This window comes from Triturus cristatus, chromosome 3_2, assembly GCF_964204655.1.
Source record: "Triturus cristatus chromosome 3_2, aTriCri1.1, whole genome shotgun sequence".
In the NCBI taxonomy this organism is placed as follows: domain Eukaryota; kingdom Metazoa; phylum Chordata; class Amphibia; order Caudata; family Salamandridae; genus Triturus; species Triturus cristatus.
Window position 1 is genome coordinate 867,839,647 of NC_140584.1, and position 25,914 is coordinate 867,865,560.

Sequence of the window (25,914 nt, forward strand, 5' to 3'; positions counted from 1 at the left end):
ACTGGGAATGATGGCATCTTGCACCATGATCATTCCCCATACCAGGCTGCACATGCGTCCCCTTCAGGAATGCCTAGCGAGTCAGTGTAACCAATCACGTGGATCTGTTAACCGATCTAGTGTTGGTAAGCGGCCGTACTCATCGCTCTCTGCAGTGGTGGAACGCACAACAATTAACAAAAGGACGGCCCTTCATAGACCCGGTTCCATAGACTGTACTAACAGCGGACGCGTCCCTCACTGGCTGTGGAGCGCATCTTCCGCACCATATGGTGCAAGGCCTATGGAGCCAAAAGCAAATGTTGCTCCACGTCAGCAATCTTTCTAGCTCTCAAGGCATTTCAAACTCACCTCGTTGGCAAAGCTGTCTTAGTTCGTACCAACAACATGACAGCCATGTATTACATACAAAAACAGGGGGGGGACACACTCTCTCCAACTGTCCCACTTAACCCAAGAAATCCCCACCAAGAAATCTAGAGGTGGGCCATTCACCACAAAATCTATCTCCTAGAGGAACACCTCCCAGGAGTGAACAACCAGATTACAGACCTCCTCAGCAAACAAAGGCAGCAAATACACAAATGGGACCTTCACCCTCAGGCATTGGTGGCTGGTGACATTTGAAAGTGGTGGCGTAAACTTTCTGTGTGAGTACACCGTAGCGAGTGAGTTCCAGCGAGCCAGCCTGAACATCTTAAGGGAGGTACGGGGGGTTCTCCATCCGAGAAATGTTTGAAAAAAGAGTGGGTAAATGGTGCATTTTCAAGCAAATTTGAGAAGCAGGAAGGTTAAATAAAGCAATTGTGAAAGTGTAGATATGACATCAATTAAGAGATTTCATATGATAATGACATAGGTAGATGCTTATGCAATATAACCAGAGAACTTCACAACCCCCAAACACACAACGCACCGACTCACCTGTAAGCATTGTATTTTTATTTACTTTTGCCTTCTCAATATTTTTGCAAGCATGTACCTCCTTCACACATAGTTGCACAGAATCACAATTGCATCTGGAATAAGTGACCATTGCTCAGTATGTTCAGCAGAGAGGTTAAGGATTGGATGACCAACTATTCTGAGCACCTTTTTGACCCACTGACAGGCATTGGGAGAAATTTGCGCTGCCTTCAGCCTCTAAAGCTCTCAATGGTCTCCCATTAAAAATGCCTGTAGGTGACTCTGTTAAAAGTATGAACTGTACAAGAGAAATATGCTACACAAAAATGCACAACTACAACATCATGGAATTGGATGCTCATTTTATAACCATTCAGCAGTCAGTTGCTGTTTTATGTAGACTCTTTCAGGTCAGGGCTCGGTTTCCTTTGAAAGAGCATTCCATCCTGTAAAGTGCATTGCTCTGGAGGATATGCCATTTAAAACACAGCTTTATGGTGCGTACATCATGACACACTGAGCCCTACTTATTGCAGCTCAAAGTAGCATAAAATGGTTGGTACCTTTAGGCAGTTAAAGAGAAAGCTTTTGACTCTAAGCCCCTCTACTCTATCCTCTGTGCTTAATTTGTAAAAAACTAAAAAGTGCCAGGGCCCTCATCAGGAGGCCACTGCAGCCTACACCACCCATTGCCTCTGCTAACGCTACCAGTGACAGTACCAAACTAGCTGCTAACCATCTCACCCCTACAAGTGTGACAGTTCAGACTATTACAGGTCCCCAGGTATTAGCATTTGTAACTGTATAATAAATTAGTAAACAACTGTTGTTTTGCTCACTCTAAATTAGGCAAACAACCCACTATGTAGCGGACTGTCATAAGTGCCTGTGCTGCCAATTAAGTGCCAGAAATCATCGGCTCAAATTAAGCACTGTCTGCCCCTAAGCAGCACGCACATTCAACCAGTGCAAAGATCACATGTCACTTGTTTCTGGAAACAGTCATTACTGTATCCAGCTTTGCAGTTCAGCCCTCATTTGTCAGTACTGCAGTGGCTTCTGTGATCTTGTACAATTTTATCACCATTATTAGGCAGTTTCACTTAGGTAAACTCTTCGCGTTCCGCCAACCAAACCTTATTTTCAGAAACACATGAAGAATATCAAGGTCAGCCTCAGACTGTCTGGAACACAAAATACGCTCCAGCATGGGCACAAAAATAAAAGCAGACTCTAGATAGCTACAAACCGGCCCACATGATGACATTTGCAAATCAGGGCAAATTTGAACTTTTGAAGACATGGTGATAGTGTATAGTTATCTTACAGTACCTTAGACAGCATGCATTTGTGTTTTTGCTGTTGTGAATGTCTGCGGTAATATGATCAGAGAAAGCAACAGTAAACATGAACCCAGGTAGCAGCAGAACACAAAATGGGCCAACATACAGCCACAAAAATACAGGCCCACACACAGCTGTCAGACCAGCCCAACGAGCACTGGCAGATTGCCCTTTGTATTAGGCTAGTCCGACCCTGCAGAAGGAACACCGAGCAGGCCCGGTCTCACCCAGAAATCAAACTCACACATGCACACACTCTTAAGACATCTGAGCACTTCGATATCTGGACAGGCCCAGTCTCACCCAGAAATCAAACTCACACACACACTAAGACATCTAAGCACTTAGATGCCTCGTCAGGGGTAATACGTGCTATATAAATAAAACTATAATTACAATCTAAACTGTTGCTGTGCCTCACCTCCGCTCCTTTAAAAGAGTTTGGCGAGCATCTTCTAACATGCCTTGCCATCGAAAAAATATATGTAACCTGGAAACATTTCCTGCGGCAGCAAAGCACTTTAACGTTCACAGATCCTAACTGGACGAAAGACACCTGTTTTCTTAACAGGGCAAAGGTTAAATTTATAGCAATCTCTTGTTATAACAGCGGAATTGGTCTGCGAGATTTGTTCTGGACTCAAATCAACCCTCAGGCACTGCCTGCTTGCCCTGTTGGCCAGTCCAACCCTGGCCCTGAATATGACTTCCATGCTATCAAGCTGTAGGAAGCTCAGAGACAAGCATCATAGCAGCTTTGAGACACCAACTTGTCCCCTACACTGCAACACTCATGAAAATTCTGCATTCATTTGAATTTCCAAAACAAAACGCAATGAAAATAGCACATGAAAAGGAAAACAAACTAGCCAACAGACTGATTTTAATTTCATCAAAATTCACCCCATGGGTATAGCCACAACCACGTTGTTAGCAACTCCTTGAGCCTATTTTCTTGTCTTGTGGAATTCACTCCAAACATCCATTTCAGTTTAAGTACCGGCATGCATAGATGCAAATTCAGAATAACTACCTCTTCAAATTACATTTCAGACACATAACTCACCTGAAGACTCAACAACCAAATTTTCTGAAGGACTGGCTACTTCCCTATAACAAGGCCAAACTAAAATGCTGGACTTTGCAACTGAAAAAAATATATGAACTATTTGCTTACTTTGGACCTATTTCAATCTGCACATTAAAATAATACACCTATTTTTATGTTTTAAATAAAACCACCTACACACAAATGCATCGCAAAATGTGAGGTAGGCTTGTGCTTCACAAACATTGTGCACCTTGCAAGTTTGATATTTGTACATATGATATGCGCTCAAAAATCTAAGAAGTAAACAGGCACATAATAGGAAGCGTACATTCCAACACTCCAGCCTATAGCACATCACCACCAAAGTCGAAACTGTCAATTAAAAAGGCAAACACAACATCACTACTTCAGCTAAACCCTCTTACCTTTTCTCCAGCAGAGTCATGCACACCACCTCTCGCAATGAGTCGCACCCCGGGGTTAGTGGCCTTCTCCAAGTAGCAGTTCTGCAGGTTCCAGGTGGCCACCCTGACAACAGGCTGGCCGTCCCGCACCCCAGCGAGCACTTCCACTGGGGGGCGGGTGGAGATGAGCTGCGTGGGGCCCCCAGGAGGGAAATCTAAGTCCTAACTTTGCAAGCTGAGCGAAGTGGGGCTGGGGTGCGGCCTGGCGACGAAGTGCAGCCCCCCCGTTATTGTTGGCTGTGGCGGTGGATGGTGGCCTGGACTTCTCTGCTGACACGTGGTGCCTGAATCACTCCAGGAACGAGGCGCTGACAGACCCCACCTTCACCAGGTCTTCCACACTGCGGAAAGGTCCGTGCTCAGTGCGATAATGCATGATGCCGCGCACCATGGCCTCCATGACGCCCTGAAGGCTCATCAGCTGGGCGGCGGTGGCCGTGTTGATGTTGAGTTTGGTGACGTTTGCAGAAGAAACAGAGGACAGGCGTTGGTGACCCAGGGGGTGCTCACCTCTGTCCTTCCTTAGCAGAAAGGTACTGGGGGAGTGATGCCCGGAGCTTTCCCTGCCGGTACTGCCAACGCAGATCTCGAACTTCTCTTGCTCCAGCTTGGCAGCCCGCGCACCCGAGCCAGGTCTCCTCCACCTTTTTAAACCCCCTCTGTGTACTCGCGGTACTCCACGATGCTCTGGCCACCGAGCGCGTGACCCCCAGCAGCGTCATGAGCTCCTCAGTGGCCGCGTTGATGTTCAGCCTCTCCGGGTTCACCACGAGGATGTTGCTGAAGTTGCAGGCCGCGCTGAACTTGTGGCTTCTCTGGCAGAAGTCCGATGCGACGGGTCCTTGGGGATGGAGCGATGGCATCCCAGATTATCCAGTATTGGGGTATCTTTCATAGATTCACATGCCTGAATCATTCCCCGTCGCCGAGGCGGGAGTCTCGGTAGATAAAAAAGTAGTGCCAAAAAATAATTAGTAGTAGTAGTAGTAGTAGGCCCAAAGAGAAAAGGCCCTAAGGCCTATATCTTAGAAGCCTATCTACCTTGTTATGTAAAATAACCCAAGAATTGGTAGCAACCAATCAGACATCAGCACCCTTCTAGAACCCTCTCAGCAGAGCCAGCTCTCCTCAGATTTTCACCGCACGTCGTGTGGAAGGGAGTCTCCCTGAGTGCCTACTCAGTTTCTTCTTTTCTTCAGTCATGTCTGACAAAAAAGCTTTGTTTAGACCCTGCAGGACCTGTGATAAGAAGAGGGTCCATGTAGACGACCAGCATGAGGAGTGTATTTATTGACTACATCCTAAGCATGTTGCTAAGGACTGTAGAATTTGCCGGACTTTCCCTCCTAAGACCTTAAGGGACAGAGAGGCAAGAGTTTTGTTATGGTTGAAATCTTCCTCGGCTGAGGAGGATGACAAGGACTCGACATCTAGCAAGAGAGCTAGATCAATTGATAGTTCTTCCAGTGAAGGGAGAAAACATCATAAGGCCTCTCATGTAACTTCTGACCATTCACAGAAGTCACAAGACTCTGACAGATCCAAGAAGTCTTCAACTACAAAAACCGTGAGTAAATCTCAGGTTAAGACTTTGTCAGTGGGATCATCTTATACTATCTCTGTGACTTCTGCGGCTCCTCTGTCGACGGCTACAGTCTCCACTACTTCGATATCGTCACCTATCATGTCTCCTAGGGCGTCTAAGACTCCGTCGACAATTGCGTCGACGTCGAGCTTAAAGGAAGTTCTGTCAGCATCGTCGATGACAACATCGACGACGAAAACCCCGTCGACGACAACCCCGTCGACGACGAAAATCACGTCGACGACGACGACGAAGACCCCGTCGACGGCGAAGACCCCGTCGACGGCGAAGACCCCGTCGACGGCGAAGACCCCGTCGACGGCGAAGACCCCGTCGACGGCGAAGACCCCGTCGACGGCGACTATATCCCGATAACCACGCCGCCGGATAGGGAAGGACGAAGATTGGACCTTATCGGTAAGAAGTTCTCTACTATGGCGGCAACTTCTATCAAAGCTGCAAACTCTTTGGCCTAACTTGGTCGCTATGACCGCCAGATGTGGTCAGAATTATCGGAATTTATAGATCTCATTCCTGAAGATCGTCAACAAGAGGCAAGGAAGATGCTACTAGAGGGAGAACGAGCCGCATCAGAGATCATAGACTGTGCTCTGGATATTGCTAATACCAACTTTAGGCAGCTTGCAGGGGCAGCAGTTCTTAGGCGTCAAGGATGGCTTAAAGCAACATCTTTTAGGCCAGAGGTTCAAGCCAAGATCATTGATATGGCCTATGATGGAGAATCCTTGTTTGGGAAACATATAGACGAGGCCCTCCTAGCAATCAAGACTGATACGGATACAGCTAAGTCACTAGCTGCTCTCCAATACAAACGGGGATCTTTCCGTGGTGCAAGAGGTCGAGGCTTTGTTTCAAGGGGAAATTATCAAAGTCAGCAAAATAGACAATATCAGTCTCAATATAGACAGCCTTATGGACGATCATCTTACAGGCAATCTTCCTCGAATAGTTTCTCTCGTCAGGGAGGAAGAAGGCGATCGAACAATCAGGGTCGCGACGCCAACAAGAAGCAATGAGTTACGCTGGACGCCAGTCATCCCTCCTTCCCTCCCAGTAGGAGCAAAGATAACAGCTTTTGCTCACAATTGGGAGGAGATCACCTCGGATCGTTGGGTCATCGACTTAGTCAGAAACGGTCACACCCTGGAGTTCTCAAAACAACCCCCTACTGCCCCGCCCAGGGGTCCCCCTCCCCCTCGTCTTCACTTATTGTTCAAAGAAGCTTTAATAATGCTCCGCAAGAACGCAATAGAGAAAGTTCCTTCACCCCAGAAGGGAACCGGGTTCTATTCTCGATTTTTCCTCATAAAGAAAAAGTCAGGGGAGTGGCGCCCGATTCTGGATCTCCGCAAGCTCAACAAATTTCTAAAGAAGCAGAGTTTTCGGATGGTTACACTGGCCGAAGTGTTGAGCTGCCTAAACAAGGGGGATTTTATGGCTTCTCTGGACATGGAGGACGCGTACTTCCACATTCCTATCCTTCCCAAGCATCGCAAGTACCTGCGATTTGTAGTGGCTGGCGTCCACTATCAGTTCAAAGTCCTTCCGTTCGGACTGAAATCTGCTCCAAGAATTTTTACAAAGTGTCTTGCACCAGTAGCAGCGACTCTAAGGTCACAGGGAATACAGGTATTTCCGTACCTGGACGACTGGCTGCTCAAAGGCCCTTCGAAGCAGACTACCGTAGAGGCAGTTTCAGCATGCCTAAGTCTATTCTCAAACTTAGGCCTCACTCTCAACAACAGCAAATCTCAACTGCTCCCTCTACAGAGAATTCAGTTTCTGGGAGCAATGCTGGACACCAAACAATGCAAGGCATTCTTGTCAGAGGAACGTCAACTTCGTTTACAAAAGCTAGCACTTTCAATCGCAAGAAGAAAGTCAGTTTCTGTCCGGAGGTTTGCGTCTCTGCTGGGGATGTGTTCTTCAACTATAAATCTTGTACCTTTAGCAAGGCTCCGAATGAGACCTCTGCAGGAACAGTTACATCTACAATGGAAACAGGCCTTGGGGTCGTTCAACGACTCCATCAGGATAACACCTCACATGAGAGTCTCTCTGCATTGGTGGTCACGGATGGAAAACCTGACTTTGGGCCTTTCTTTTCTAACATCTCCTCCAGAATTCGTGGTAACAACAGACGCCTCCATGGAGGGGTGGGGAGGACATCTCCAAGATCTACAGATTCAGGGACGATGGTCCCAGGAATACCGCCAACAACATATCAACAGACTGGAGCTTCGCGCCATTTTTCTCACTCTGCAGGCGTTCCTCCCGAGGATTGCAGGGGCCTCAGTGCTGGTCCGAACGGACAACACTACCAGCATGTATTACGTCAACAAACAGGGAGGAACGAGGTCACTGTCCCTTTCGCAGGAAGCTCAGGAACTATGGGAATGGCTTACAACACACAAGATATCCTTACGAGCGGAGCACGTCAGGGGCCTTCACAACACGTTGGCCGACAACCTAAGCAGATCCCTGGCAGGCTGTCACGAATGGGAGATAGAGCAGAAGCAACTAGACGAAATTTTTCAGTCATGGGGCAAACCGGCACTGGATTTGTTTGCTACAAGGGAAAACAAGAAATGCCGCTATTACGCAAGCAGATTCCCTCAACAGGGATCAAGAGGAAATGCCCTGTCCATGAGATGGTCAGGGCTTTGTGCGTACGCTTTTCCCCCGATACCACTAATTGCGAAAGTGATCCGCAAAGTGAAGATGGAACATTGCCGCCTCATCCTGATTGCACCCCGTTGGCCAAGGCAATATTGGTTCCAGGAGCTGCTTCTTCTAGCTCACAGCTCCATCCGTCTAATACCAACAATGACGATGTTGACAAGGGAAAGGGGTCAAATACTCCATCCAGATCCACAGTCGCTGCACTTGCACGCATGGCTCCTGATTTCCTAGAATACAAAGATCTAACCATTTCACAGGAATGCCGTGAGATTCTATCTAAGTCACGCGCACAAAGTACTTTAAAAACTTATCGTTTGAAGTGGAAACGATTTTGTCATTGGTGCGAGGGGAAGGATGTCCATCCTTTACAAGCTCCAGTAGAGCAAATCCTTCCTTATTTGTTATCCCTAGCCAAATCGGGACTTGCATTTTCATCAATTAAAGTTCATCTTGCGGCTCTATCAAGATTCAGGAAGAGTACCTCTAAACCTTCGCTCTGTTCCTCTTCATTAATAAAACAATGTTCGAGGCATATGAGCTGCAGATCACACACTGAGGATAAGATCGCCATCTGGTGTTGGGCTCGGATGATTGCAGGTTGTTGTTGTCTTCGGAAGAAGCCTTTGGTCACGAGGTTGGTGACTCCTCCCCTGGACAACAGTGCGCATGGGCATCCACTCCATCGGCAGATTGTTTTTTTCCGCCATTGGGTTCGGATGAACTTTTTTCCGCTCCAGCAGAAAACTTCCAGCAATCGATTTAACTCTTTAATCTTCATTCCATCGACGTCGACATCAACTCGGACCGGTTCCGGAAGCGGCTGATGGACAGGACACCCTTCAAAAAATGCCCCCAGTGTGGAGCGAAGTTCCCCCACAGTGACCACCACGAGGTTTGCAACCTCTGCCTGTCGCCGGAACACAACGAGTCCACCTGTCCAGCTTGTTCCGCTTTCCGTTCGAAGAAGACCCTCCGGGACCGAAGAGCTCGACGCCATATTATGGCCAAACCAGCTCCAGAACCGGAGGACATCTTTGCTCAAGATGTTCCCGAAGACGACACCGAAGATCTCGAGATCGTGTCCGAGGCCGACGATTCCGATGACCTCATCACTCCAGGGCAGCGTGTGAGTACCACCCCCCCTGCCCCTGCCCCATCCAAAAAAGCATTGGTCAAGACTCCGCCAGCTGGGCCCAGTCGCGACCGGAAATCCTCTTCAGAAGCCCCGCCCTCGGGCCCGGCTCCGAAGACATCTAAGCCTGTGGGTGGCTCGGGCTCGAGCAAACCTCACCTGATTGTGCCTTTAACACCCTCGGCACCCAAACACCCACTGTCGGCACCGAAACAGGCTCCAAGACCGAAATCTCCTTCGGCACAGAAACGTTCCTCGGCACCGAAGTCTCCACCGGCACCGAGACGTTCTTCAACATCGATGCCTGAAAGTCCATCGGCACCGAAACCTCAGTCGGCACCGAAACCTCAGTCGGCACCGAAAACTCAGTCGGCACCGAAAACTCAGTCGGCACCGAAAACTCAGTCGGCACCGAAAAATCCATCGGACCCGAAAAAATCGTCGACGCCAAAAACTGCGTCCCCGCCGAAAAAAGCTCATAAAGACCCGAAGCGGACGTCACAGACACCACCTTCGGAGCCAGATGAACTTTTTCGACCAGATCCTACTCAGAAGCGGATCTACATCAATCCTAACACGGGACATGTGACTGCCATCCCATATAAAAAGCGGAAGCTGGACACTACACCTCCCCCAGCTCCCATACGGAAAAAGGACTGTGCTACTTCACCACTTCGTCCTTCCTCTCCTGTTTTACCTCCTAACCCGTCCCCCCCTCCTCCTCCTGATTCTCCTTTACCTTTACCTTTACCATCTCCCTATCATTCACCTCCTCCACAGGATGATAATGATGACTTAGGGGGAGGGGCGGACCCTGATTTATTTAATGATCCTGTTGATCCAAACGACCCTTTTACGTTCCCAGACCCAGCACCCATGGATGACTGGTCTTATCCTATACCTGACATGCCTGACCCCACTACCTACCCCTCCAAGCCCTCCCCTCCTGATGACCACCTAGGGTTCGGCCAACTTATAAATAGGGCAGCAACATTCCACGGCGTTACAATGCACACAGACGCCCTTGAAGAGGACTTTCTCCTTGATACCTTTGAGCAGTCACAAAAGACTGTTCACATACTGCCCATGATCAAAGGGGTTATAAAGCATGCTACTGAAGTCTTTAAGGACCCTGTTCGAGCTAGGGTTCTCAACCCACGCATCGAAAAAAAGTACCGACCAGCCCCGACGCCATATTATGGCCAAACCAGCTCCAGAACCGGAGGACATCTTTGCTCAAGATGTTCCCGAAGACGACACCGAAGATCTCGAGATCATGTCCGAGGCCGACGATTCCGATGACCTCATCACTCCAGGGCAGCGTGTGAGTACCACCCCCCCTGCCCCTGCCCCATCCAAAAAAGCATTGGTCAAGACTCCGCCAGCTGGGCCCAGTCGCGACCGGAAATCCTCTTCAGAAGCCCCGCCCTCGGGCCCGGCTCCGAAGACATCTAAGCCTGTGGGTGGCTCGGGCTCGAGCAAACCTCACCTGATTGTGCCTTTAACACCCTCGGCACCCAAACACCCACTGTCGGCACCGAAACAGGCTCCAAGACCGAAATCTCCTTCGGCACAGAAACGTTCCTCGGCACCGAAGTCTCCACCGGCACCGAGACGTTCTTCAACATCGATGCCTGAAAGTCCATCGGCACCGAAACCTCAGTTGGCACCGAAACCTCAGTTGGCACCGAAACCTCAGTTGGCACCGAAAACTCAGTCGGCACCGAAAACTCAGTCGGCACCGAAAACTCAGTCGGCACCGAAAACTCAGTCGGCACCGAAAACTCAGTCGGCACCGAAAACTCAGTCGGCACCGAAAACTCAGTCGGCACCGAAAACTCAGTCGGCACCGAAAACTCAGTCGGCACCGAAAACTCAGTCGGCACCGAAAACTCAGTCGGCACCGAAAACTCAGTCGGCACCGAAAACTCAGTCGGCACCGAAAACTCAGTCGGCACCGAAAACTCAGTCGGCACCGAAAACTCAGTCGGCACCGAAAACTCAGTCGGCACCGAAAACTCAGTCGGCACCGAAAACTCAGTCGGCACCGAAAACTCAGTCGGCACCGAAAACTCAGTCGGCACCGAAAACTCAGTCGGCACCGAAAACTCAGTCGGCACCGAAAACTCAGTCGGCACCGAAAACTCAGTCGGCACCGAAAACTCAGTCGGCACCGAAAACTCAGTCGGCACCGAAAACTCAGTCGGCACCGAAAACTCAGTCGGCACCGAAAACTCAGTCGGCACCGAAAACTCAGTCGGCACCGAAAACTCAGTCGGCACCGAAAACTCAGTCGGCACCGAAAACTCAGTCGGCACCGAAAAATCCATCGGACCCGAAAAAATCGTCGACGCCAAAAACTGCGTCCCCGCCGAAAAAAGCTCATAAAGACCCGAAGCGGACGTCACAGACACCACCTTCGGAGCCAGATGAACTTTTTCGACCAGATCCTACTCAGAAGCGGATCTACATCAATCCTAACACGGGACATGTGACTGCCATCCCATATAAAAAGCGGAAGCTGGACACTACACCTCCCCCAGCTCCCATACGGAAAAAGGACTGTGCTACTTCACCACTTCGTCCTTCCTCTCCTGTTTTACCTCCTAACCCGTCCCCCCCTCCTCCTCCTGATTCTCCTTTACCTTTACCTTTACCATCTCCCTATCATTCACCTCCTCCACAGGATGATAATGATGACTTAGGGGGAGGGGCGGACCCTGATTTATTTAATGATCCTGTTGATCCAAACGACCCTTTTACGTTCCCAGACCCAGCACCCATGGATGACTGGTCTTATCCTATACCTGACATGCCTGACCCCACTACCTACCCCTCCAAGCCCTCCCCTCCTGATGACCACCTAGGGTTCGGCCAACTTATAAATAGGGCAGCAACATTCCACGGCGTTACAATGCACACAGACGCCCTTGAAGAGGACTTTCTCCTTGATACCTTTGAGCAGTCACAAAAGACTGTTCACATACTGCCCATGATCAAAGGGGTTATAAAGCATGCTACTGAAGTCTTTAAGGACCCTGTTCGAGCTAGGGTTCTCAACCCACGCATCGAAAAAAAGTACCGACCAGCCCCGCAAGACCCTGCATACATTAAGGCCCAGCTCCCTTTAGACTCCCTAGTCGTATCAAATGCCAGGAAGCGCGCTAACTCACAGACAACTGGAGAAACGCCTCCCCCAGACAAAGAGTCTAAGCTTTTAGAAGCCTCGGGCAAACGGGTCGCCGCGCAGGCGGCTAACCATTGGCGTATTGCGAATACCCAGGCCCTGTTAGCCAGGTATGATAGAGCGCATTATGACCAACTTGAGGACCTTATGCAACATCTGCCTGAACCTTTTAAGTCCCAGGCCTCTGACCTCATCCAAGAAGGCAAATTAATATCTAATGCCTCCATTAAATGCGCCTTAGATGCAGCAGACACTGCTTCTAGAGCGGTCAATACTAGCGTCTTACTCAGACGACATGCCTGGCTCCGTATTTCCGGTTTTAAACCGGAGGTTCAAACCGCAATTCTAGCTCAACCTTTCAACCAAGAGCAGCTATTTGGCCCTGCAGTGGATACTGCATTAGAAAAAATGAAAAAGGATAATGAAACTGCCAAGTCTATGGGAGCACTGCAGTCTCATCAAAACCGGGGTTCCTTTCGTCGCTCCTTTTACAGAGGAGGCTCCAAAAACACATCAACTGAGACCACGTCCACCTTTAAAAATTCTGGACAAACATCCCCTAACAGAGGTTATTTCCGGGGAGGTTATAGGGGAAACAATAACAAAGGTCGAGGGCGGGGCAACAACAACAACACCCGCACCTCACCAGCCACCAAACAGTGACTTGCCACCACTCCCCCCAGACCATTCCACTCCGGTCGGGGGGCGACTCCAACAATTCCTGCCTGTCTGGACTTCCATCACCACAGACAGGTGGGTAAGACAAATTATCCAGTCTGGCTACTGCCTCGAACTCATACAATCCCCCCCAAACATACCGCCCAAACAACGTCCAATGTCCTCGCATCATCTCTCTCTCCTCAAACAAGAAGTTCAATCCCTGTTACAAAAACATGCGATAGAACCAGTCCCCCTTCAACATCAGGGAAAAGGGGTATATTCTCTATACTTCCTCATTCCCAAAAAGGACAAAACACTAAGGCCCATACTGGATCTCAGACTACTAAACCAGTATATACATTCGGATCATTTTCACATGACCACTCTCCAACAAGTCCTCCCACTTTTACAACAGGGAGACTTCCTCGCCACATTGGACCTCAAGGACGCATACTTTCACATCCCTATGCATCCCGCTCACAGAAAATATCTACGATTTGTGGTAGATGGGCAACACTATCAATTTACAGTTCTCCCATTCGGAGTAACAACAGCACCCAGAGTGTTCACCAAGTGCCTAGCAGTCGTGGCAGCGCATCTCAGAAGACAACAGATCCATGTCTTCCCCTATCTGGACGATTGGCTCATAAAAGCCAATACATACCAAAAATGCGTTCTCCACACTCATCGCACGATTCAAACTCTCCACGATTTGGGATTCACTATCAACTACCCCAAATCCCACCTACAACCTTCCCACTTACATCAGTATCTAGGAGCAACCATAGATACATCCAAAGCCATTGCCTATCCCAGCACAGCCAGGATAGCCAGTATACAAAATCTCATCTCTCAATTTCAAACTCATCCATCTCTTCCAGCAAGAGTGTTCATGCAGCTCCTAGGCATGATGGCGTCATGCATCTCCATAGTCCCACACGCACGACTTCAAATGCGTCCCTTACAGGAATGCTTAGCACAACAGTGGAACCAAGCTCACGGACAACTTACCGATCTGGTGTTGGTGGACAGTCGCTCACTTCGATCACTGAAATGGTGGAACACCATCAACCTGTCCAAAGGGAGACCGTTCTTAGAGCCTCTTCCACAAGTTGTGCTAACTACAGACGCATCTCTCACGGGGTGGGGAGCCCACCTCCTTCACCATACCACTCAGGGCAGATGGACCAGCCAACAAAAACTGCTCCACATCAACCACCTGGAACTCTTAGCAGTGTTCCTAGCACTAAAATCCTTTCAAATTCACCTAAAGAACAAAACTGTCCTCATACGCACAGACAACATGACGACAATGTATTATATACAGAAACAGGGAGGGACACACTCTCTCCAACTGTCCCAACTGGCACAGCAAATCTGGAGATGGGCAATTCCCCAGAACATCTACCTGTTAGCAGAACATCTCCCAGGGATCCACAATCAAGTGGCCGACCTCCTAAGTCGCCACACACAACAGATCCACGAATGGGAACTACACCCCAAGGTTCTACTCCCCTTCTTCCAAAAGTGGGGACAACCAGACATAGACCTGTTCGCCACTCCCGAAAACACAAAATGCCCAACCTTCGCCGCCAGGTTTCCACACCCACAGTCGAAGGGCAATGCCCTATGGATGAACTGGTCAGGCAGATTTGCGTACGCCTTTCCGCCTCTCCCACTAGTTCCATTTGTGGTACGCAAACTGAAACAACAGTCACTAACACTAATACTAGTGGCTCCCACTTGGGCACGTCAACCGTGGTTCACCACACTTCTGGAACTATCTTTAGTTCCACATCAAAAGCTACGCCTCTCCCCGGATCTATTAACCCAGAACCATGGAGAAATCAGACACCCAGATCCTCAAACACTGAACCTAGCGATCTGGCTCCTGAGGTCCTAGAGTTCGGTTACCTCAATCTCCCTCCAGACTGTATGAATATCATAAAGGAAGCCAGACGACCTACTACTAGAGCGTGTTATGCCGCTAAATGGAAACGATTTGCCATCTACTGCGCTAATAATGACATACATCCATTGGATGCTTCCATCCAAAACATCATTTGCTATCTACTACACTTGCAAAGATGCAATCTAGCGTATTCCTCTATACGTTTACACCTAGAAGCCTTGGCAGCCTACTTGCAAAATAGGCAACACCTGTCCCTTTTTAAGGTACCAGCCATCAAAGCGTTTATGGAAGGTCTCAAAAGAATTCTTCCCCCAAGATTGCCACCTGCACCAGTGTGGAATCTCAATGTGGTTCTAACAAGACTCATGGGTCCCCCATTTGAACCTATGCACAAATGTGAATTGCAATTCCTAACATGGAAGGTAGCCTTCCTTATCGCAATCACTTCCCTCCGCAGAGTAAGTGAAATACAAGCCCTTACACTCGAGGAACCTTTCTTACAACTACACCGTAACAAAGTGGTTCTTAGGACAAACCCTAAATTTCTTCCAAAAGTGATTTCCCCTTTCCACCTTAACCAATCAGTAGAACTACCGGTCTTCTTCCCAAATCCAGACTCGGTAGCTGAAAGGGCCCTACATACCTTAGACGTTAAAAGAGCCTTGCTTTATTACATCCACAGGACAAAACCTTTTCGAAAGACAAAACAACTCTTTGTTGCTTTCGCGCCACCACACAAAGGCAACCCGATCTCCAAATCAGGAATAGCCCGGTGGATAGTTAAATGCATCCAAATATGCTACCTCAAGGCTAAACGTACACTTACAGTTCCCCCTAGGGCGCACTCCACGCGTAAAATAGGGGCTTCTATGGCCTTCTTAGGCAATATTCCCTTAGAAGACATTTGCAAGGCAGCCACATGGTCTACCACGCATACCTTCACTAAACACTATTGTGTTGACGTGCAGGCCAAACAACAGGCCTCCGTGGGCCAGGCTGTCCTAAAAACTTTATTTCAAGCTGCTGCAACGGATACAGGCGACCACCGCTAAGGGGAGCACTGCTGTATAATCTATCCTCAGTGTGTGATCTGCAGCTCATATGCCTCGAACGGAATATGCTACTTACCAGTATGCATCTGTTCTTGGCATGTAGAGCTGCAGAGTCACACACGCCCGCCCGCCTCCCCGGGACCTGTATCTGTTCCAGCATCCGTCTTACTTGGACATTACACATAGACATCCTTTCTTTCTTTTCTATATACTCCATCTTTTCCCATCATGGCGAAAAACAATCTGCCGATGGAGTGGATGCCCATGCGCACTGTTGTCCAGGGGAGGAGTCACCAACCTCGTGACCAAAGGCTTCTTCCGAAGACAACAACAACCTGCAATCATCCGAGCCCAACACCAGATGGCGATCTTATCCTCAGTGTGTGACTCTGCAGCTCTACATGCCAAGAACAGATGCATACTGGTAAGTAGCATATTCCTTATGAAGGGGCTATTCCGCGTTTTTCCACCAATTCGTGCACCTCCTCCAGAGTGGGAGTTGAACACAGTTCTAGCTCAATTGATGAAAAGGCCTTTTGAACCTATCCACAAGGCTGAGCTAAAATTTTTAACATGGAAGGTAGCTATTCTTTTGGCTCTTACATCGGCTCGAAGAGTCAGTGAGATTCAAGCGTTCACCATCTCAGAACCCTTTTTGCAGTTCTCCAAAGACTTTGTTACTCTCAGGACAAATCCACGATTCATCCCTAAAGTTCCGACTCAGTTCCACTTAAATGAGCCAGTGAAACTAAAGGTTTTCTTCCCAAATCCAGCCACTCCAGCTGAGCGAGCGTTGCATTCACTGGATATAAAACGCTGTCTGAAATTTTACTTGCAAAGGACGAAGGACATCAGGCGTTCCAATCAATTGCTTGTAGCTTATGGTCAAGCTACACTTGGGTCTGCTGTGACTAAAGCGACTATAGCCAGATGGTTGGCTTCTACAATTCATTTTTGTCATGATAAAGCCAATAAACCATTACAAAGAAAGGTCAAGGCGCATTCTACTAGAACTATGGCAGCATCTACTGCATTGTTCGCAGGAGTATCCTTGGAGAATATTTGTCGTGCTGCAACGTGGAGGAATGTTCACACATTCACGAAGCACTACTGTCTGCAATCTACTCTGCAGGAGGATACAGCGGTAGGACAAGCCGTCCTTCAGCATCTGTTAAACTAAGGTCAGATATTTATATATGTTTCTTCAATTTACTGTTTATAATTGCTATATTTTAAGCTACATTGTCTTTTCTTTATGTAAGATAGATGTTTGAATTTTAACAGAAAACCTCTTATGCCTTCTACTTATCAAGTTGCGGGCGTAATTGGGAGTGTATCAGCAATAGTCTCCCACCATCCGCAAACGACTGTATGCTTGGCATACTGCTTGCTACTCTGATTCAGGCATGTGAATCTATGAAAGATACCCCAATACTGGATAAGAAAACAAGTTACTTACCTGTAACTACAGTTATCCAGTATTGGTATCTTTCATAGATTCACATGCACCCACCCTCCTCCCCGCAGAGTCAGTTCTCTATGTTTGGGATATAAGCTTCCCACTCGTGCTAGGAAAATCTGAGGAGAGCTGGCTCTGCTGAGAGGGTTCTAGAAGGGTGCTGATGTCTGATTGGTTGCTACCAATTCTTGGGTTATTTTACATAACAAGGTAGATAGGCTTCTAAGATATAGGCCTTAGGGCCTTTTCTCTTTGGGCCTACTACTACTACTACTACTAATTATTTTTTGGCACTACTTTTTTATCTACCGAGACTCCCGCCTCGGCGACGGGGAATGATTCAGGGATGTGAATCTATGAAAGATACCAATACTGGATAACTGTAGTTACAGGTAAGTAACTTGTTTTCTTTCCTCCCATGGTCCTTATATAAACCACACACTTTTACTTTATGCCGGAGTCCGGACCCGTAGGTCTAACGTCTCGGATAGAACCTACGCTCGCTCCTGGTTGGCTGGCTTGAGCAGTAGTGCGCATCTTCTGTTTAGGGCTTAAAGATTTTTGTGACCAGCCCGAACATGCGCACTAGGCTGCTCCTTAGAAGAGCGGCATGGAACAATCCTCGCTCTTCTAATGAGCAGCCTAGTGCGCATGTTCGGGCTGGTCGCAAAAACCTTTAAGCCCTAAACAGAACATGCGCACTCTTGCTGTGCGCTCCACCAGCCACCTGTACATTCGTCATGCACTTGCACTGAACTCTGTCCTGCTGCGGCTGCCCCGCCCCCTTCTGAGCCGACTGCCTCCAGTGAGTGAGACAGAGAGAGTGATGGCAGCAACGGCACGCACGCTTGAAACTCAACTCGTGCCTCAAATTAATTAGTGGGGCTATGCCCACGCTCCCTAATGGACGCACCACCCCTGCCCTCAGGTTCTCCTCCCATACTTTCAAAGTTGGGGAATCCCTCAGCTAGATCTGTTTGCCACACAACAAAATGCAAAATGCCAAAGCTTCACCTCCAGGTACCAACACCCACTCTCCAAGGGCAATGCACTATGGATGAACTGGTCAGGGATATTTGCCTATGCTTTTCTGCCTCTCCCACTCATTCCATTTGTGGTTCGGAAACTCAGGCAAACATCCCTCACACTGATCCTAGTAGCTCCCACATGGGCCCATCAACCATTGTTCACAAACCTGTATGAGCTGTCTCTGGTCCCGTATCAAAAGCTGCACCTAACATCCAGTCTCCTCACACAGTCATGGAGAAATTACACTCCCAGATCCCAAGACAACTGAAATTCGCAATCTGGCACCTGAAGTCATAGAGTTTGGTTAGTTGAACCTTCCACCAGACTGCATGAACATGATCAGGGAGGCCAGAAGGCCTACCACAAGAGCCTGTTACACAGCTAAATGGAAACGCTTTATTTATTGCAATAACAATCGCATCAACTCTCTTGATGCTTCCATACAAAACATAATTTGCTATCTGTTACACTTGCATCAGTAAGGATTGGCTTACACTTCCATTCTGCTACATCTCGCTGCAATAGCTGCATATTATAAAATAGGCAACATTTATCACTTTTCAGAGTGCCTGTAATTAAAGTTTTCATGGAAGGACTTAAGAGTCATACCACCAAGACTCCCACCTGCTCAGTGTGGAATCTTAACATAGTCCTCACAAGGTTGATGGGGCCACCTTTTGAACCCATTTATAAATGCGAGCCACAGTTTCTCTCTTGGAAAACTACTTTCCTCATTGCAATCACTTCACTGAGGAGAGTGGGTGAACTACAGGCACTAACTATCAAAGGACCTTTTTTCCAACTGCACGGAGACAAAGTGGTTCTTCTTACAAACCCCAAATTTCTACCTAAACTAGTATTTGCATTTCACATAAATCAGTTGGTAGAATTACCCGTATTCTTCCCTCAACCTGATTCTGGTACAGAATGAGGTCTTCACACCTTAGATGTTAAAAGAGCACTTTTGTATTACATCAAAAGAACAAATTCACTTCATAAGACCAAACAGCTTTTTGTTACTTTTACACAAACCACACAAGGGTAATCCTATCTCCAAATCAGGTATTGCAAGGTGGATTTTGAAATGCATTCAAACTGGTTATGCTAAAAATAAAAAGAACTCTAACTGTACCCCCTAGAGTGCATTCCACTCGCAAGTTAGGGACTACAATGGCTTTCCTAGGAAACAGCCCCATAGTTGACATTTGCAAAGCTGCAACATGGTCTACACCGCACATATTCACCACTATTGTGTAGATGTGTTTTCGAGACAACAAGCTAATGTGGGCCAATCAGTACTTAAAACACTATTTCAGACAACTCCAGTAGCTACAGGTTAGCCAACGCTTTGGGAGAATACTGCTATATAATATATGCCAAGCATGTGATCTACAGCTCACATGCCTTGAACGGATAATGTTACTTACCCAGTAAGCATCTGTTCTTGGCATGTAGAGCTGTAGCTTCACATGCACCCACCCGCCTCTCTGGGTACCTGTAGCTACTGCAGTTCTCTCTTTAGTATACATACATAAGCATGGACAACTCTATTCTACTCTTACTAACTCGATTCTCACCCTCTGCGGAAAAACAATCTAACAATGGTGTTGATGCCCGAGCGCACTATCACCGAAAGTCGTAGTCACCTACCTCGTGACTGGAAAAGACTTCTTCAAAGAAAAACAAACTGCAAACATCCGGACTTAACACTAGATGGCAGGAGTATTCAAAGCATGTGAATTTACAGCTGTAAATGCCAAGAACAGATGTTTACTGGGTAAGTAACATTATCCTTCTCTATTGTCATTGATGTTGTAGAGCTCTCCCAGAACACTTTTCACAAGAAATGTAGTGTGTGTGTGTGCGCGCGCGCACACGCTTACATGCATCCACAGACCCAACTACATTTGAAAGAAATGCATGGTTGTGATCCATAACCTAAAGAGCACTGAAAGTCACCTTTTATTGCACTGCCCACCACTTACACATCGCGCCATTTTTTATTGACTTGACTTGTGACATCAAAATGACATGACCAGTAATATCACTTAAGTTAAGTAAACTTACATTTTTTATAATTTAAAGCTCATGTTTTTGAAAAGGTAGTCATAAAAAGACAGATACATTTTGTTGTTTAGTGGACCCTATGAATAACTGGTAGGTTGTAGGAGGCAGTTGCATGAAAACAATTAGTTTCTTTGGTTCATCATGTCAAATTGACTTAGGAGGCAAGAATGATGGAGTGGATTTGTGGTGTAATATGGAAAATGTTGTGAAGTGTTATTGTTATAAGTGGAAAATGCAATATTAAGGTGCATATCAGGTGTGGCATGGGCAGACACACTACACCATGTGTCTCTTCTGAGCGCCCGCATCCTAATTTGGTATTTTTAAGCCCTTTTTACTCAACAGTTACATCAAGATTTGTGGGTTTCGCGAGGCCCTAAGACGGTCACACTTGCCCTTAATGACGAGAGAGAAGATGGGTCAAAATATCCAAGATGGCGCTGTCCAATCCGCCACCTCTCTGAAATAAACTGCATTGGCGCTGAGGTGGAGACTCGACAAGGACATCTCCGAGACGGGACCGGGCGCCTGTCACAGGCTTGTAAGCAGCACCCATGTTGTTGCTGTGGCCTGTGCACGACCTCTGAATGGGCACTGTGATTTGCCTCGATTGCAGGGAGTCCTGGTAGACAGAAAAACTTCCCTGAAGAGAAGTGAGCGAGTTCTAGCAGAATTGGACCGCTCACTGGTTTGGTCCTGAGCATGCGCATGGGGCACATTAATAATAACTACAAAGGAGTCCATGTGAGACTGATCTTTGCTGGGTTTGACCAATTAAGACTTTCAACCACCTAAAATAGTGGCTCCTTTGTCTCAATGTCATAAAATTAATTAAAGTATAGACTATAAATGTATAGTCTGCTTTAAGCTATTGAGATAACAATACATCGGAGAGACTAACAATAGGCACAACTGAGTTTGTTGTCTCTGGGGAACCACATGTGAAATATAGCAGTTGCTCCACAATGAGTGCCACTTGTGAAGATTGCTGAGTTACGGTTGTATCACTTTAAAAGGAATTAAAAGAAGATGTGATCAGAGTACTATCTTATGGTTTTTCTGTGGAAGGGCTCAACATCAGTGTGGCACTTACACATCACACTGAGGAGCCTTCATTTTATTGGGGTCACCACATGAAGTATATAGGGGACAAGGCAGATCTCCCATTCATGATTGGATAAGCAAGTGTCTGGTATATAACAATTCTGATGGACTGATCTGCCTATGTATTCCTCACATTTTGAATACCCCCTGCGCCAGCATTTCCGCTGCAGTTCTTTTCCTAGCTCTCCCACGTCGACGAGGACGTCACAATGGCACTGATCCGCTCACGAATCCGTATGACTTCATCGGAGCCATAAGGAGACCTCGTCGGCGTGCTGACATCAGTTCCCTTTTTTCCACGACGTCGACGCATAGCATTTTTTTCTGGGACTCTCTATTTTCTACGAGATTACTTTGTTTCTCTGTATTTCCTTTGATTTCCTGTGAAAATGGCTGTAGGAGAGTAGGGTCTGCTTTCTATGTTCACCCCCACTTTTTGCTTTTGCTTCACTGGTTTTCGACTTAGATGTGGCTGTGGGCCTGCTAATCAGACCCACAGCCCAGCTGTTCTCTCTCTAAATTCATACTATGTACTTTAGGTACATAACCCAATTGGGAAGGATCACCCTCTAGGGCCCTGTACAGTGTACCTTAGGTACCCAGGGCATGGGTGTATCCTAGGCCTACCAGGGGCTGCAGCATGTATTATGCCACCCCTGGCTGGCCTTCCATTATGACACAACTGGCTGATCACTCAGCTGGGGCAAGGTCGTGTAATCACCCCTTGCTTAGGTGTAGTATTCCTACACCTACTTTATATATAGACACATGGGTAACCTATCAGTCACTCCTATGGCAGGCCTTAACAATCCTGAAGGCAGAGTGCTTGGTAACATGTGAGATGGTGCTCTAGCATGAGCTGAGCCTGTCTGCAGCTTTCGGAACCATGTCCTTATAGCTGTTCTATGATATCGCCTACCATATACTCTTAAAGTGCCTTATAATCCTCGCGGTTATGGTAACTATGGTTTGGCTTTATCAAAACATGTCGTGTAAGGTGTCTAACACTTTGGAATACTACCCCCACACCATTTCTGGCGATGAGGATAGTATTCCCCCCCTTCTAGAGGGAGAAGACATGTTGAAGACCTACTACCCGGTTAAAGTTAACCAGAGCCCCAGCATCACAAAATGGATGCTGCTGCCACAGACACAAGTCTGACCTCCTGCTGCTGGGAGTCCTTCCAGCGAGGGAGGCTTGGACAATAGGTTTCCTGCCTTGGGAGGTGCTAGCACCACCCTAGACAGGACCTAGTGTATTGGGGCAGGGCGGGATGAAAGAAACGAGACACTGCCTGGGGCACACAAGGTGTCCCATGCATAGTCCGGTTCAAACCGGTGCTAGGGCACTCCAGCCCCAGTCCTGGCGCGAAACTGGACAAAGGGAAGGGGGTGTAACCACCCCCCTCCCTGGACACACCCATAGGAGGGACCTAGCAGGTAACCCAGCCCCCCAGATTAGTATAAGAGTGGGAGCTGAGTCCCTAGGACTTTGGATTATCCTGATAACTGAAACTTGAACAGAAATTCTGGACCTTCGACATTCGACTACGGAAGAAGACTGAAGAATCTCCCTTGTGGCCAAGGAGTGACCACCCTGTGCAAACAGGCACCATCAAGCGACCTGCCGTTTGCTTTGCCTAAAGTTCTACGAGGAACCGACTGCAGAGCCCGACCAGCGCCTTGATTTCCAGACTTCTCCGGCCCTTGTCCACATCCACAGCAAAGCTGAGATCCGTGGAGGCGACAAGAGACGTGGGACCGGCTACCTGGGAAAATTGGCTACTAGCTTCCAGCGCAGCTTCTGAGGCATCCTCGAAGTTGTGCTCTGGGGATTGAGAAGCCCCAACCCCGAGCACCATCTGCACCGAAGATCAGCCCTCCACACTCCACGAGTTCTGCGTGGGGCCCTTCTGCATTTTCCTGCTCGACGCGTCTGCCCGTTGGCTAGTAGCCTTTGCGACGACGAAACCTTAACTTTCCACCGCTGGTTTGGCTCCTCCAGACTGGCCCTTGCTTCCCTGTGAAAGAGAAGCACCTCAGGCCTTCCTGGTCTGCAACAGAAGCGAATCCTTCAACCTGCGTGGGTTGCGCATGCCAAGGCTTGCTGAGTCCAAACTCGACATCGACGCCGCCAACAGCAAGAGCCCTCGTGGGACAGCTCGCGTCCTGGTTCTGGTCGTCCTCTACGTCTCCTGGTACCCATGGCTGCTGCGACAAGCTTCACCTCTTCACCTGCATCTTCACGACATCACCTGGTTCCTTCCTGGTTCGTTCCCGGCTCCTGGCTGGTGACCTAGAATCTGTCCCCTCTGCTTGCAGGTATCCTCCTTCTTGATTCCATCCTTGGGATCCACCGGACACTCTTCACTGACTGCCTGTCAGCATCTTTTCTTCAGGCATCCATAGGAGTCGACGACGAAACCCGACGCAAGTTCACACCTATGCACCCGCAGCCCGTGGGCTAGGTAACTTGAGTACTCCGGTGCTCACAAGGGTATTGACTATCCTAGGGTCTAGTTTCCAAGTCTCTAAGTCCTAGCTCCTTCCGAAGTGTCCTAAATCTCTTTAATACTAAACATTACTATTTCTATCGACTTTAACGCATTACGCGCGAGTGTTTCCACTCTGCACCTGAATCCCATGGGCCTCCCACTGCCTAGTAACTGGTAGGATAGTGTAGCCCCAGCGATTCCCTAGGCCTAACCTGTGTTCGTGGCAGTGGTTCTTATACCACTTCTTTAGTATATGGTTTGTGTGGCCCCTAGGGCCTAACTGTATTACTTACCTGTGTGACTTATGTATGCTTAAATAAGACTGTGTTGTACTTACCTTGAATCTCATAAAGAGTGCTGAGGGTATTTTGACTAGAATAAATACATTCTATTTTTATATATATCTGTTGTGGTGTCCTTTCATTTGGTATTCAAGGGATTGCAAATGGTATAACAGCTGGCTTCACATGCCATACAGAGTTTAGCCTAAGACTGCTCTTGTCCATGCTACCACTAGGATAGCTGGTCTATAAGGTTGACTTTACAACCAATCACCATAAGGGTTGTTTGGACTGATACAAGGTGTACACTAGAACTAGTGACATCATATATCAGGCCAACTTCTCACAATGGCTTCTTCAAAGAAGTCTGGTTTTAAACCCTGCAGGGAGTGTGGTGGTCATATGTTGATTACGGACCCTCACGACGAATGTCTCTGGTGTCTTTCTTCTGATCACGATGTCGATGGGTGTTCGTGTTGCAGAAAGATGAATCCTAAGGTGTTGAAAGAGTGAGAGGTGAAACTCTTTATGGCAAAGGCGAAGAAAGAAAAGAGGGGTCATAAGTGTTCAAAGTCGTCGACCTCGCATACTTCTAAATCCAAGAAGCATAAGAAGTCAAAGAAGAGACACAGTTCACGACCTCGCTATTCGAAGGGCATGGCTTCAAGGTCGGCTTCACCTGTTCAGCCGCGCCGGGGAAAGAACTTTGTTTCTCCATCTCCTTCTCCGCAGGCGACTCTGATGCACTCACCGACTCAGAGGGGTTCGCTGGCGTCAAGAGGCTCTTCGACGCCCAGAGGGTCTCCGGCTCGAAGAAGGTCTCCGGCGCCCAGAGATTCTCCGGCTTCCAGGGAGTCTTCTCCTGTGCCTGTGGCTTCGCCTGAGCGGGCGCCGTCCTCACCGGCTCCGCAACCTCAGCCTCCAGTTCGACCTCAGTTGGATCCTAATCAAGGAGGTAGGGCTCTCATTCAATTAGTGTAGGGGGACCGTGCCTTTAAGACCTGTAGGAAACCCCCTGCTCCCATGATGCACCATAGGTGACAGTTAGGTCAGTTCTTTTTTCCAGCTCCTACTATGAGGATCCTGGAGCTTGAGCTCTTGAGTTTTTTTGACTGAAAGTGATTTTTCTTCAGATTTTCTCAGAAAACTCGACATTTTCTGACTCCTTAAGGCTTATTCTGCTGGTTTTTTGGTTTACCACTATTTTTTTCCAGTCAGAATGCCTGCCTTATTCAGGAAATGCCCTTCCTGTGGCAATAAGATGGCACTGGCAGATCCACACTCTGTGTATATTGTGTGTCTTCCATCCTCACACAATCCTGACCAGTGCCCCCACTGCCAGAAATTTTCCAGGCGGACTCTGCTTGACAGAGAGCGCATAAAGCTTCATGCATAGCTGGAGAAGGAAAGAAGCCGCCATGGAGGCGACCATGGAGTCTTCAAACCACCTTCTTCAGCCAAACTACACCGAAAACGGCGACATA

General features: G+C 48.0%; 1 protein-coding gene and 1 pseudogene across 4 annotated transcripts in view; one reads left to right on the forward strand and one right to left on the reverse strand.

The window, feature by feature from the left end:
- Positions 1-25,914, forward strand: part of TAOK1 (TAO kinase 1) — a 1,366,047-nt gene that overhangs the window by 871,029 nt on the left and 469,104 nt on the right. The gene's annotated exons all lie outside the window — the stretch shown is intronic.
- Positions 3,722-4,680, reverse strand: LOC146858343 (endonuclease/exonuclease/phosphatase family domain-containing protein 1 pseudogene; annotated as a pseudogene).